This window comes from Cetorhinus maximus, unplaced genomic scaffold, assembly GCF_964194155.1.
Source record: "Cetorhinus maximus unplaced genomic scaffold, sCetMax3.hap1.1 HAP1_SCAFFOLD_368, whole genome shotgun sequence".
NCBI classification, from domain to species: Eukaryota; Metazoa; Chordata; class Chondrichthyes; order Lamniformes; family Cetorhinidae; genus Cetorhinus; species Cetorhinus maximus.
In genome coordinates, this window is record NW_027596314.1 from 34,213 (window position 1) to 48,902 (window position 14,690).

At 42.7% G+C, this 14,690-nt stretch overlaps 1 protein-coding gene and 1 non-coding gene across 2 annotated transcripts in view; one reads left to right on the top strand and one right to left on the bottom strand.

Moving 5' to 3' along the window:
- The window catches only part of LOC144673462 (uncharacterized), a 104,994-nt gene that overhangs the window by 22,846 nt on the left and 67,458 nt on the right, over positions 1-14,690 (bottom strand). The window lies entirely within an intron of this gene.
- On the top strand, positions 10,626-10,707 carry trnas-cga (transfer RNA serine (anticodon CGA)). The gene has a single exon. It is a non-coding gene; the product is annotated as a tRNA-Ser (tRNA).

Below are 14,690 nucleotides of genomic sequence, written 5' to 3' on the forward strand. Positions count from 1 at the left end.
TGGAGGGGTGGAAATTGGATGCAAAATTAATAAATTTTTCCAGGTCCAGATGAGAGCATGAAGCAGCACTGAAGTAATCATCGATGTACCGGAGAAAGAGTTGTGGGAGGGGGCCGGAGTAGGACTGGAACAAGGAATGTTCCACAAACCCCATAAAGAGACAGGCATAGCTGGGGCCCATGTGGGTACCCATAGCCACACCTTTTATTTGGAGGAAGTGAGAGGAGTTTAAGGAGAAATTGTTCAGTGTGAGAACAAGTTCAGCCAGATGGAGGAGAGTAGTGGTGGATGGGGATTGTTCAGGCCTCTGTTTGAGGAAGAAGCGGAGAGCCATCAGACCATCCCGGTGGGGGATGGAGGTGTAGAGGGATTGGACATCCATGGTGCAGAGGAGGTGGTTGGGGCCAGGGAACTGGAAATTGTTGATATGATGTAGGGTGTCAGAGGAATCACGGATGTAGATGGGAAGGGACTGGACAAGAGAAGAGAGAATGGAGTCAAAATAGCAAGAAATGCTAAAACGCATTTTAGCAGTTCGTCCGGTCAGCAACAGAATTTAGTGGGTTTTCGATGCAGATTTACATTGTTACTGACCACCTCAAAGACATCTCATGTTATAGTGCGCTCATAAAAACAGGCGCAAGCGATGCTGTAATTGAACCAGAGGAAATGACAGAGTTGGTACGGAATCACTTCTTTAAATAATTGGTCTTCAGAATAGAATTTCAGAAAAAATGACCCAGGGAGCTATGGACACCGAGGCACAGTGCAGATCTGTTGGCTTCCCTCCTGTCTTCTATATGGACGCCATTTATGCGCCAGAAAGCTTCTCAACTGGAACAAAGAGGGATCAAATGTCATGAACGAATCATTCTCAAAACAATTCCCAGTAAAATTATTCAATTTTGTTTACAAGCTATCTGTGCTCAATTTCAAATGAGCACCATATGATTTGCATTCCCTGCTGACTGGCACTCTTCTATCTATCAGTCATGTTTGCAATTCAAGTTTGCTGTATATTTCAGAGAGTCTCAATTCAAATGAAGGCATCAATAACAGATAAATTATAAATATTAAATATAGAATAGCGGAACAAATACAGTTTGTTCAATTTCGTCTTCCAAGGATAAGACGGATGTTCCTCATGATTGAGCAGAAAGCATTGCACCCGGAGACATTTGCGGGACGGACACGTCTACATTGAGAAATTCAAAACAAGCTGAGGCACCAGGGTGAAACCAACAGTTGTCTCCCTGCAACAAGCGACATGGCCTCTCAGTCCAACCATTGGAAACCTCCAAACATTCTGGTAGCTCAGCATTGGCCTGTTTGCTACACAAATATTTATCCTCTGTAAGATTCCAGTCCAGGAACATAATTGTTTTAAACCAAATGAAGGAAAGGAACTATTAAATCATGTGCTCTTGGCAGAGCTCTGTTAAACTCCTTCACAAACATTTTCCTCTGTGATATAACGCCCTCGATTGAAGGTTTGTGGAGCAAAAGTAATAAGGTTGTAAAAATAGTAAGACTGAAAAAATAACACTTCCATAAATTCGATATAAGGATCAATTGCATAGTTACATCATGTTCATATGGTAAAGTATACTTGGAACCCAAGTCCAAATCATCATGTGAACCTTGTGAATTAAGGCAAACTAGGCATGGATTCTGCAGAAATTGCTTTTTCAAAAGGGAATTGAGCAATTTAATGAAAAGGAGGAAAAAACAGGTTTATTGAAAGAGAGAAGCAAATTGTGATTAATTAGTTTGCTCGTTTAAAAAGGGGACAGAGGTCGCATGGTGGAAGGGCCTCATGCGATTGTATGAATACACGGTGCTCGGCCACTTTACGATTAGACGGTTATGTCAGTCTAGCTGCAGCGTTCCTGCTAATTACAGCTGAATTCCATTTCTCTGCAACAGACACCCAGAGTGCTGCTGCGTTGCAGCGCAGTTTAACATTCCAGACAGGCTCAATGGAAACATGACAGTTTCTGTAGTATAGTGGTTATCACGTTCGCCCAACACACGAAAGGACCCCGGTTCAGTCAATAATGAGGGTGATTTGTAAGCTTACTTGAATCTCCTATGTTGCAGTTGCTCTCACCCCGAGGTCATAAAATGAATACAGCAAAATCAGACGTGCTGCGATTTCATGACACAGTTGAGTAGAAATAAATATTCGTATTTCACTGCACTCACATATTAGCAGTTCGTCCAGTCAACAACAGAAATGAATGCGTCTTTCAATACAGATTAATACAGTTACTCACCATGTCAAAGATGTCGCATAGTAATGTGTGTTCAGAACGACAAAGAGGGATCAGATATAACTCTCAAATCTGTTTCCTGTAAAATTCTTTGATTTAGTTGAAATGCTGACTGTTGTGCTAAATCTCAAAACTGACCCATATCAAGTGCATTACCTGGCGTCTGGCATTCTTTTGTTTGCTAGTCACGTTTGCAATTCGATGTTGTTCTATATTCCAGAGAGCCTCAAGTCAACCGAAGGCATTAATATAAAAAAAAATACTGAATCTTGAATAACGTAAAAAATGCTGTTGAGTAAAGTTTGTTGAATTTCGTCTTCTGAGGAGGAGAAAGGTGATCCTAATGATTGAGCAGAAAGGATTGCTGCCTGAGACATTTGCTGGACCGAGCCTTCTGCATTATGACACTCAAAACAAACTGAGGCACCGGGTGGAAACCAACAGTTGTCTTCTTGTAACAAGAGTCATGACCTCTCAGCCTAACCATTGGAATCCTCCAAGCATTCTGGTAGATCAACACTGCCCTTTTTCCTAAGCAAATATGTATTCTGTAAAGATTTCATTCCCAGGACAAAATTATTTCAAACCAAACGAACGGAACGAACTATTTTAACATGTGACCTTGGCAGGGCTCTGTCTAACTGTATCAATGATTTCCCTCGATTAACGGGTTGTGGAGCAAATATAATTAGATTATGTAAATAACTCAGAAATAATGAGGTGTTTGATCAAAAAAATGAGCACTTTCGTCAATTCGACATGAAATCAAGAGATAAGTAAATAATGTTCATATGCATAGCTCTGTAAGGAACACAAGTTGAAATCGTCATGGCATTGGGTGAGGGGAACAGTGAGGCAAACTTTTAAGGCAAACTTGGCATGGACTCTGCAGAAACTCCTTCTTCCAAAGGGAATTGTGCAATTAATTGATATTCAGAAAAATAACAGGTTTACTATAAGAGAGAAGGAAACTGAGATTAATTCGTTTGCATTTTTAAAAAGCTGACAGAGACAGGATGATGGAAGGGCCATGGTATGGATACACGGTGTTATGCCATTTTATGATGACCTTGTTATATGAGTCTGTCTGCAGCATTCCAAATTAAAGCAGCGAAGTTCCAATTCTCCCAAAGAGCCAGAGAGCTGTTGTGTGACAGCACAGTTTAAACAGTCACACTTCAAACTGACAGAAGCGGTTTGAAAAACCTCTCAGTGTTTCATTGATTAAAACTCTAATATAAATGTCCCAGATCTTAAACATCTGTTTCATTATTTTATCCTATTCTACAGACCAAGTGATCGGTTGAATTTTGGGCACTGTAGATTTTCATCAGCTCTTCATTGAAATCTCTGTATTCCGAATTTAAAATGTGTCCTCTTGGTGACTCTAAAAATGAAATACCTTCAGTTTGTTTCCGAGTTTGTAACTGAGACAATCATGGATGGTATTTCTGGCTTCCTGTTTGAAATTTTCGAGATAACTATCGCTGTATTCTAATTGTAGCTTATAATTCCCCTGTAGTTTGAATTCCCCGTGTAAATAAATAACTTTTCTCATTCCTCATTCACAATTATCCCCTTCCCTTAATGTTGAGCTCCTGTTTTCTCTTTCTGGTGTCTGTTACTATTATACATACAGTTGGCAGCTCAGAGGGAATGTGTTCTGTTCTGAATGTGACGCTCATATTCATTTCAGTTAACTTTAAAATAAACTGTTTTGTAAAATGTTCTCTGAAATTGTTAATAAATCATTATTGTGAAACAAACTATGGTTCTGACGAAATCCTTTCTCCAAGGCCCATCGACACCACTCTACCTTCCCTATTACACGGTTCCCCCTCTACCCCACCCCACCCCACCGCCACCGCCCCCGCCCCCGCCCCCATTTCCAGACAGGTATTTTTCACCAGTCCTGTCTGGGATGTGGGGATGTGTTTGAATCGAAGACCTGTCAGTGAAAGAGTCACTCCGCCACCCAGCGACTCATTCGTGTTAATACATCTTTCCCTCAGAGCGAGGGGAGCCTCAGTCATATTCTGGTCTGTCAGCTAATTATAAACAGCAGGACTCTGCTTCATCAGAGGCCGATGTAGGGCAGTGCGTGGAGAAAGAAAGCTTCCTTTACACTGTCCCATCAAGCACTCCCAGGGTCTGTGCAGTAGGGGTTAGATAGAGAATAAAAGTTTTTTTCTCTTTATCCTTTAATGAAATGTGGGTGTCACTGGCAAGGCCGCCCCGAACAGCCCGGCTTCCGAGGCCATTTCAGCAGGCAGTGAAGTCACATTGCTGTGGACCTGGAATCACATGTCGACCAGGCTGGGTGTAGGTGGCAGATTTCCTTCACTAAAGGACAGTACTAAGGTGGGTAACTCTTTCGAGTTATCAACAGATCGCATGTAACTCTTTCGAGTACATTCACAGTTCTTGGTTTCTGGGAGTGGGACATGAACCCACAACCTTCTGATTCAAAGGCGAGGGTGCTATGAACTGAGCCACAGCTGACAGTAGTGAAGCAGTTGGGTTTTTACGACAATTGGTGATTGTTGCCATGGTCACTATTACTGAGTCGAGTTTTCAATTCCAAACTTTATTAATTGAATTCACATGCCAGCAGCTGTTATGTTGGGATTTGAACCCAAGACCCCAGAGCATTCGCCTGGACTCTCTGTACCTTGTCCAATTAAACACTCACAAGGCAGAGACGTCACAGTCCATCTTCTCAAGCCAATTAGGGATGGGCAATCAATGTTGACCCAGACAGCCGCTCCCATATCGCATAAATAAATAATAAGGTATATACATATACCGCACACAGAACATTTGGTACAAACCCAGGGATGATTCCGAGAGGCTGGGGCCGATCTGACACAGACACATTTTCAAGCAGTAATCCTGCAAGTTATTACCACAGTTTGGAGTTTAATAGGAACACCAGGTAGCACAATCGTGGAAATTCCCAGGCCCTGCGGCTGCCTGATGCAACAAACAACTGAACTCGCTGAACATCACCCCAGAGATCCTCTCTCCCTGCTCCATTCCCTCTGATACCATCCTCCTGAACTCACTGAACATCACCCCAGGGATCCTCTCTCCCTGCTCCATTTCCTCTGATACCATCCTCCTGAACTCACTGAACATCACCCCAGGGATCCTCTCTCCCAGCTCCATTCCCTCTGATATCATCCCCCTGTGCTCACTGAACATCACCCCAGGGATTTCGCTGCATCTCCTCAGAGACCCCCTCGTACCTCCACCCCCCCCCCCCCCCTCCGTCACGGGAATATCAACAGAGATTTCTGGTCAGACCCCAATATCTTCCAACATTTTCCTTCTGATGCAGAGCCGTTTTTCCTTTAAAATCCTGGAGTTCAGGCGCTTGTTGATGAACATTTTAAGATTAAGGGAGGGAAAAATTGCTGGCCCACCTGAAGGGTTCGGAATGATATTTAGGAAAGGGTAATGTTAGTGTTTAATCTGTTGCTCTGTCTCAGTCTCTATCCCAATCTCTACCACATTTCTCTCCTCTATGCTGCATTTATATTTAACCTCCACCGCTGCGCTTCCCAGTTTCTCGGACATTCTCAGTGGGCGCACGGGACCTTTAAGATGCCAAGGGGTCACAGTCCTGAGTCAGGATCACAGGCGGCTCAAACTTCACCGCTCAGCAGAGACTGGAGACAGGCCATGATCTCCCGCACCTGAATCAATGCGGGTAATAACCAATCACGGTCCAATGGCGTGCGAAAAGCATTGTGGCGTCATCCACTGCCGGGCCAATTGGCGTCAGCCATGTTTGTGTGACGTCGCACCTTGCTCAGATCTGCGGTTAATTGAAAAGAAAAATGACGTCAGTTCTTTTCAGAGCAATCGCTCAACCTGATCGTTCACTGGACCATGAAATGCAATGATTCCGAGAGTCCACTATTTAATCTTCTGTTCCATAACAGCGTCAGTTTATGACGCTGGTTATAAATGTAGCATCATGTGCGATGCACTGTCATGACAGAGTAAAGTTTCCTTTCATCCCCAGCTGAGCTGTCCGAGCAGATGATGTCGGCCAGGCGGACCGTTTCCACAAAGGAAACGTGGCCACGCTATCACAACGGTTTTACAATTTGTATTCATTACGAGAAGATATGTGCACCGAATTCAGAAGTAATGAGTCCACTAACACCTTTAGAGATTTTAAAACTAAGTTAAAACATTTATTGACAAAAGGAATAATTTCAAGCACATGCATAAGATTACAGTTACGAAATACAAATCCCAAAATCCCTAATTAACCTCACTCCCAACTATACACCCTCTTTAGGGCAGCAGTCCAAAATAGCTTTAAAATTTAAGTAGCAAGCAAGCAAATTTACCACAGCGCCTACTTGACAGTGGAATTCCAAAGGCTATCCTCCACCTTTGGTTACTGGACACAGCAGGCGTCTGCTAAAGCGGCTGGAGGCTTCCCCAAGGTTGTTATGCACGGTCCTATTAGATCTTACATCGCCCCCCAACATAGCCTTCCATTCCTCTTCATATATGTTTCTCTCTCTTTAATCTGTAAATTCCGTTGTTCTTTGTGTCTTTGGAAATTTACTTTTCCCATGATACAAAAATTTTTCATGTTGCTAACATGGTCAGTACCTTTGGGAAAATAAATACACTACTTGGCCTTTCTTAACTTCCTTCACTTATCTAAAAATGCGAATTTCCTTCACACTATACGTGCTAAGGCCTCATCCATGTTTACTCAATAGCATTTAAAATACCTTTTGCCCCTAATTTATTTTGATAATTTGAAGCTTGCAGCCTATCTGGCCCTAATGCAATTAAATCACACAGACAGAACCATACACTCACCACCATAAACCTACTTTACAATAAACCACAATAACATAATGAAAAGATCTGTTAGTTTCATGGCACAGCTCTGACCTGTGTCACTGCTGAACTGTCTGCTCTGTAGGTTTGGTCAAAGGTGGAGCCCTTGAGCGACTCCAGGTGGAATTCTGTCTGTGAAATATCGACTCTAAATGAAAATATTCGCGAATATCTCTGGATTGTCGTTATGGCAAATTAATATGTTTTTATTATGTTGATTGCATTATTATTGTAACTGTTTCCCTTTTTGTACCGTTTCTTTATATTGATTCTGAGATTATTTTAATACCAGTTATCTTGATACCAGTTGTATAACATCCACAAATTAAATGGAACTTCACACGGTGCAATGGTGTGCTCCAGTTCTCGTAATATATTCAGAGAATGAATTTCTATTCGCAGCTTTGAATCCTATATTTTCTCATGAATTGGATGTATATACGCAGTTGAACTATTTTTATTCTCATTGTGTTTGAAATTAATATTTAAACGCCTGTTTGTGTGAGAACATACTGGACAACAGATGGTTGACAAAGTTTGGGGAATATTTTCATCAGATCAAAGCGCACAATCCGGAACTATGACGGCAATGGAAGTAAGAAGGGAAGAGGGTGAGGAAGAGACGTATGTCATTGCCGGATGATGTCAAACCACCAAGTTTTCAGTTAACAAAAACAGAAATACCTGGAAAAACTCAGCAGGTCAAGCAGCATCGGTGGAGAAGAAAAGAGTTGACGTTTCGAGTTCTCATGACCCTTCAACAGAACTGAGTAATATTAGGAGAGGGGTGAAATATAAGCTGGTTTAAGGGGAGGATGGGGGGGGAGGGGGAGAAGTTGGGGGGGCTGGTGGTTGTAGGGATAAGCAAGCAGTGATAGGAGCAGATAATCAAAAGATGTCACAGACAAAGGAACAAAGAGGTGTTGAAGGTATCGGAACACACTCACCACTTATGCCACAAAGACGAGGTACAGCAAAGGAATCAAGGGCTATAGGGATCGGCTGGGAAATTGGTGTTGAGGCCCAGGATCCTCCGTGACCTTATGAAGTAGCTGAACAAGCTCCAGGGGCCTTTTGGCAGACTCCTGGTCTGATTGCTTATGTTCTCATTCAGTGCCAATACCAGTCATGACGATGACTGGCTGCAAGCACCGTGGTAGTGTGGCCGAGCGGTCTAAGTCGCTGGACTTAAGTTCCAGTCTCTAACGAGACGTGGGCTCGAATCCCACCACTAGCAGGCGATAATTTTGGGGACTTCGTGCAAATCGCTTCCGGCGGAGGGGAGGCTGCTAAAATTTATAGCAGGAAAGTGAGCGGTGTTTCCGATTGGTCGGAATCCCGAGGAGAGGAAATGTGAATATAAATTACAGGGCGACTGGTAAAAGGCCGGCATTGTGAGACTAGTTGAGTTGCTCCTCCAAAGAGCCAACATGACGGGCCGAATGACCTCCTTCTCTTCTGTAATCATTATGTGATTTTATATGACCCCGACTGGTGAGCGCACAGGGTCAGCAGGCGAAAGCGGAGTGGTTAAGGTGATGGATTGTCCCCACCCAGGGTCCCATCCAGCCGACTATACTTCTCATTCCTGATTTTAACCAGGCGTCTACAGATACAGGACTAATTATCTGTTCAATGGAATAAAAAACACAGCCAAACACTTTGGTTTTTCCCTATTGCCGTTCAACTGCAAGCATTTACGGAATTTGCAGTCGGATTTGTGAAAACAAAACTTAATCAATTTGTGATATCTTTGTTTTCTGAGTGTTTGCCTGTCCTTGGGTCTCTGTCACTCTCGGTCTTATATGTATGTGTGTGTTCCTCTGTGTGTGTCAATGTGCTTCAGTTCCCCATTTTTATCAATCAAAACTTTATTTATATTAGTTGAGTAGCTTCATATTAAAATCGGACAAACAAAAAAGAGCAGCTTTAAAACATGCAAGAGGGGAATTCCGGCTCTATTTGTTTTTGAATGGAGACTGCTCAGCGCCTAAGTGCCCGTATGTTACAAAGTGGGGGATGATTGACATTTACACTGAGCAACATTAAAACAGACAGAAACCGAGTCCTTCTGGTCGAGCAGTTAAGGCAATGGACACACCGAGAGAATGAATTTGTGAATACAAATAGACCAAACTGAAATCCCTCAGACCTTAGGAACTGTTTCTCCTGCGGTCATACCTCAGAAGGAACAGGAAAATTAAAGTTCAATCCCAAATGTTATAATCACCTGGAAAGGCTGAACAGCCTGAAGCTCTTTACTCTAGAAAAGGGAAAGATGAACGCTGGCCTTATAGAAATGGAATGCTTTGTCCTTGTTTTGTCAAGGATTCTACCTGCTGAATCTGATCAAACAAATAATGAAAAGTTTAGAAACATAGAATGAAATGTTTACATTGAGGTGTAGTTCTTAAGATCACATTTTGTCATTTGCTGGATCAGCATTTTTGTCGAACTGTCTCTCTGTGTCATTAAATTACAACACTGACTACACTTCAAAAGCATTCCATCGGCTGAACAGCACTTTCTGTTGCCCTGAGTTCGTGAAAGGCTCTGTTTAAACGTAAGTTCTTTATTCTCTTCTTCTTTTCCGTCTTTCAATCTAAGCTATCAATGGTGACGTGTATCTGTTCCTTTCAGTGTCGAGCTAACTCTGTCTCTATCTGTCTCTCTTTGTCTCCGTATATCTGCTTTCGCCCTCACAGTTTCTCTGTCTCTGTCTCGGTCTCCTTTATCTCTTTGCAAAGTGTGAAATTCTGAGACAGTTTGAGAGTGTTCATGGTGAGAGGATGTTTTCCCTTTGGCTGGAGCGTCTAGAATTGGGCTCACATTCTGCGGATAATGTGTCAGCCATTTAGGACTGAAATGAGGAGACATTTCTTCACTCAAAGGGTTGTGAATCTTTGGAGTACTGTAGCCCAGACATCTGCAGATTCTCAGTCGGCGAGTACATTGAGGGTTAAGATGGATAGATTTTTCGATTCTAAGGAAATAAAGGGGTAGAAAATTCGTGTCGCGGCTGGGGATCCGCCATGATATAAACAAGTGGCAGAGCAGGTTCGAGGCGTCTGAAGGCCGCTTCCTGCTCTTTTCCTTACTGTCTATATTTCAATGGAAATACCAGGTAATGTAAAAAGCGTCCATTATATGTTATCATGGCCGAGCGGTCTAAAATGCTGTACTAAACGCACCCTTTCGTTGGGGGCGTGGGTTCGAATCCCAGAGTTACAATGGGCTGGTATTCGCTCCGTGTCACTAAATCTTCAGACGGGGAAGCTTCAGTTGAAGTGTGCTGTGTTTTATTTTGATGGGAAGAACAAGGAGAGACAATACAAATATGAATTCCTGTGGGGGGAAAGGAACTTGTGTGGAAACAGCTGATTGGCTCTTCCAGAGAGCTGGCACGAACATGACCTGGCGAATGTCTTCCTGCTCTGCTGTAGCCACCTATCATTTTATATGAACACTGCAAGCATGCCCGTAGTCGTGGCCGAGTGGTTAAGGCGATGGATTCGAAATCCATTGGGATCTTCCCACGTAGGTTCGAATCCTGCCGACTGCGTTTTCTCATTATTCCCGATTTCAACCAAAAAGAATTATTGGTAAATTGTAGAAAATAAACTCTCCCGCGTTTTCCTATTTCCGTTTATCTGCCGCATCTCAAGGAGTGTGGACATCTCGGAAGGTTTTGGGGTTCTGGGAGACTAAAGAGAAAGAGAGGATCAAGGACATGGAGGGATTTGAAAACAAGCAGGAGAATTTTAAACGAAAGATAATACTTGTTCAGGAGCCAGTGTAGGTCAGAAAGCACAGGGGTGATAGGGGAATGGGACTTGCTGCGTAGTTTAGACATGGGCAGCAGAGTTTTGAATGACCTCAAGTTTACAGAGGGTAGAATGTCCACTCACATTCCAGAACTCACATCCTGGTGGATCAGCGCTGCCGTGTTTCCAAAATCAATACTGATTCTTATCAGGTGCCATTCTCAGAACTATACACAGTGCTCCAGTAAAAGCAGCCCCATTCCCATCCATATTCTGCCTTGTACCAACATCGTTGTAGCCAGTGCTTTGCAACCGATCTCAGCCTTTCTCTTTTATTCTTTTACTTTCCAGCTCGACATCGACAATTGTTCTCGACCTGACGCACATGTGACATTTTCATTTCTGATGCGGAGCTTCAGTTCCAACTCCACTGATTCGGGCAGAGCTGTAACGCATTTTCTGTTTTCAATCAGGAACTCAATCAAGTCGTTTTAACAAGAGAATTAAGCGGCTAGCTTCTGACCAGGATGCAAACACGGGCCGCAGCGGTGAGATCGCCGAATCCTAACAACTGGACTACCAAGGAAGCTGCTTTCTGCGCTTGCATCTCGGGATATCCACGCGGCTTTTGCCATTTTCTTCATTCTGGACCATTTTCACGAGGGCGAAGTTTCTCCGACAAAATGTCATGTTGAGATAGGACACAAATTATTTCTTCAGCCAATGAAAATCAACGTAGCTATTGGCTGGAACATGAAATCGACAGCGTGGTGAAATAGTCCCAAAGCTGTGAATTGCAAAATTCAATTTCCAAAACCCACCAACCTAATCACTGCGGCTCCTGTGAAACTGACAAGGCAGCGCACGGCAGATATTCATCACTAAAAGCAACTGATAGACATCAAATTCTTCACTTTCACGTCACATTTTTTAACTCGTATTCTCCATCTCAGACATTTCCAGTTCAAAAAGATACAAAAGGAATCTTTCCAATCTGCTTTTTCTCTCTGAACCATTTTAATATGAAGCTACAAAACATAAAGTGAATGTAGTTGTAAAGCGTGAAGTGAATGCGATGGTAAAAATTCGTTCACCTGCGTGTGGAACTGAGCCGCATTGCTACATTCCGGATCCTAACCACTCGCTGTGCAACATAAATCTGTACGCTTTATTTCCTGTTGCCTCTCCTCTCCGACCAAAATGAATCACTTCACACTTCCTTACGTTAAATTTCAGCTGCCACTTGTCCGTCCAAATGGATTTGTTTAAGAGCCCGAAAGGGAAACCAACTCAAACTAGAAATGGAAGCGTGAGAATGAAAGAAGAGAAGTGACGGGTTTTGTAGATCCCGGAGTAAAGAGACTCCAGGATCAAAATAAATCAAAATACTGCGGATGCTGCAAATCTGAAACAAAAACAGAAAATGCTGGAAAAACTCAGCCGATCTGTCAGCAGCTGTGGAGAAAGAAACAGAGTTAACGTTTCGAGTCTGTATTTTTGGGTCATTGGGACTGATTGGAAATGCTCTTTGCAAAAAGCTGCCATAGACACGATGGGCCGAATTGTCTCCTCATGTGCTGTACCATTTTATGGCAACATTATTAAATCAGTCTGTCTCCAGCATTCCTAATGATAGCAGCTGAATTCCATTTCTTCAAAACAAAAACCCAAAGTGCTGCTGCATGGCCGCACAGGTTACCGTTTCAGCTAAGACCATTGAGAATTCGGCAGTGCAGGGTTTCTCTAGCGTCGTGGCCCTAACACGCAAATAGTCTCCCGGTTCGAAACCCGGGAAAATGTTACCGAAATCCGCACGTTTGAGTGCACTTGCGTAATACGGTCACGTGACAATTGGTCTTCTCGAAATACTAAAGAACATCCCACAAATAAAACAAAAGTGACATTTTATCGCACCCGATGCAGTAAAGGTTGTAAAACACTTTCTACTGTCACTCGACAGACATATTAACAGTTCGTTCAGTTAGCAAAATAAATGAATCTGTTTATTGCTGTAGGTTAACATACTTACTCGTCGTCTCAAAGATGAAGAACAGTAATGTGTGCTCCAAAAGACAGACGAAAGCGATATTGTAATTGAAACAGAAGAAATAGCAGACACGCTACATCATCACTTTGTATCGGTCTTCAGCAGAGGAAGAGGAAAAACTGCCAGGGTGCGATAAAATGTCCGAGGAAACCGAGGCTCAGTGCAGGCATGGTGAAATCCCTCCTTTCTTATTCAGCCTGGAAAGAAGAGACATGAACGGGATTTAGGCGCCAGAATGTAAAAGATGCCATGAGCCTATTTGAAAGAAGAGCAGGGGAGTTCTCCCCGCTTCCTGGTCAAATTTATCCCTCAATCAACGTCACAAAGACACATTCTCCGCTCATTATGACATTATTGTTTGTGGGAGTTTGCTGAGCGGTGATTGGCTACCGGGTTTCCTACATCACAATGACGACACTTCACAATGTCCTTCATTGACTGGAAAGCGATTTGAGACGTCCGCTGGTCGGGAAAGGTGCTATATAAATGCAAGCCTGTCTTTATTTAAATATCAAAAACGCCAGTGCTCTGGTGACTGACCCTTGAGAGTGGAAACAGTTTCTCCCTAACTGCTCTATCAAACCGCCCGCCGCCGATCCCTTCCTTAGCACAGTAATTTTAAACAACACCATGAAAACTCAGTTTAACCTGCTTTGCTCTAAAGAAAACGATCCCGGCCTTTATAGTCTCTACAAAACTGAATGTGTTCACCCCTGAACATGGTGCAAGGCGGAACATTGTGACGAGATTTTGGAAAATGTTGTTCATTGGCAGGTGGAAAAATGGAGGAGGAACCAAAACAGGAAACCCAGTCTCCAGTTCTGTGAATATTTACAAACTCTTTAGGAAACGGAATCAGGGGAGAATGAAGGGTGAGCTGTCCGACTGACCAAGGCCTATCTGGAATGTTAAGCCATTCTGTCATGCAGCAGCACTCTGGGTCTCTGTTTCGGAGAAATAGAATTCAGCTGGTATTGTCAGGAATGCTGCAGACAGACTCATATAACAATGTAATCATAAAACGGCAAAGCACCATGTATCTATTCAATGGCATAAGGGGCCCTTCCATAATCTTGTCCCGATCAGCTTTTTATAAGAGCAAACGAATTAATCTCAGTTTCCATCCCTCTTTTAGTAAACCTGTTATTATTCTGAATATCAATTAATTGCACAATTCCCTTTTGAAAAAGGAGATTCTGCATATTCCATGCCTAGTTTACCTTAAGTAACACTGTTTCCCTCACCCAATGCCATGAAGATTTAGACTAGTGCTTCTTACATAGTTATGCATATGAACATTATTTACTTTTTCTATTGATTTCATATCGAATTGACAAAAGTGCTCATTTTTCTGATCAAACACCTCATTATTTCTGACTTGATTTACAGAATCTAATTACATTTGCTCCACAAGGGTGGAGCTAATCAAGGGTGTTATATCACAGTGGGAAATCAATGTTACAGTTCAACAGAGCCCTGCCAAGATCAAAAGCTGGCATAGTTTGTTTCTTTCATTTGGTTTAAAATGCATTTGTTCTGGGAAGGCAATCTTACAGAATACATATTTGTTTAGGAAAAAGTGTTGATCTGCCAGAATGTTTGGAGGATTCCAATGGTTAGACTGAGAGGTCATGTCACTTGTTACAGGAAGACAACTCTTGGTTTCCGCCTGGTGCCTCAGTTTGTTTGAATTTCAAACTACAGAATGTCTTAGGCAGCAATGCTTTCTGCTCA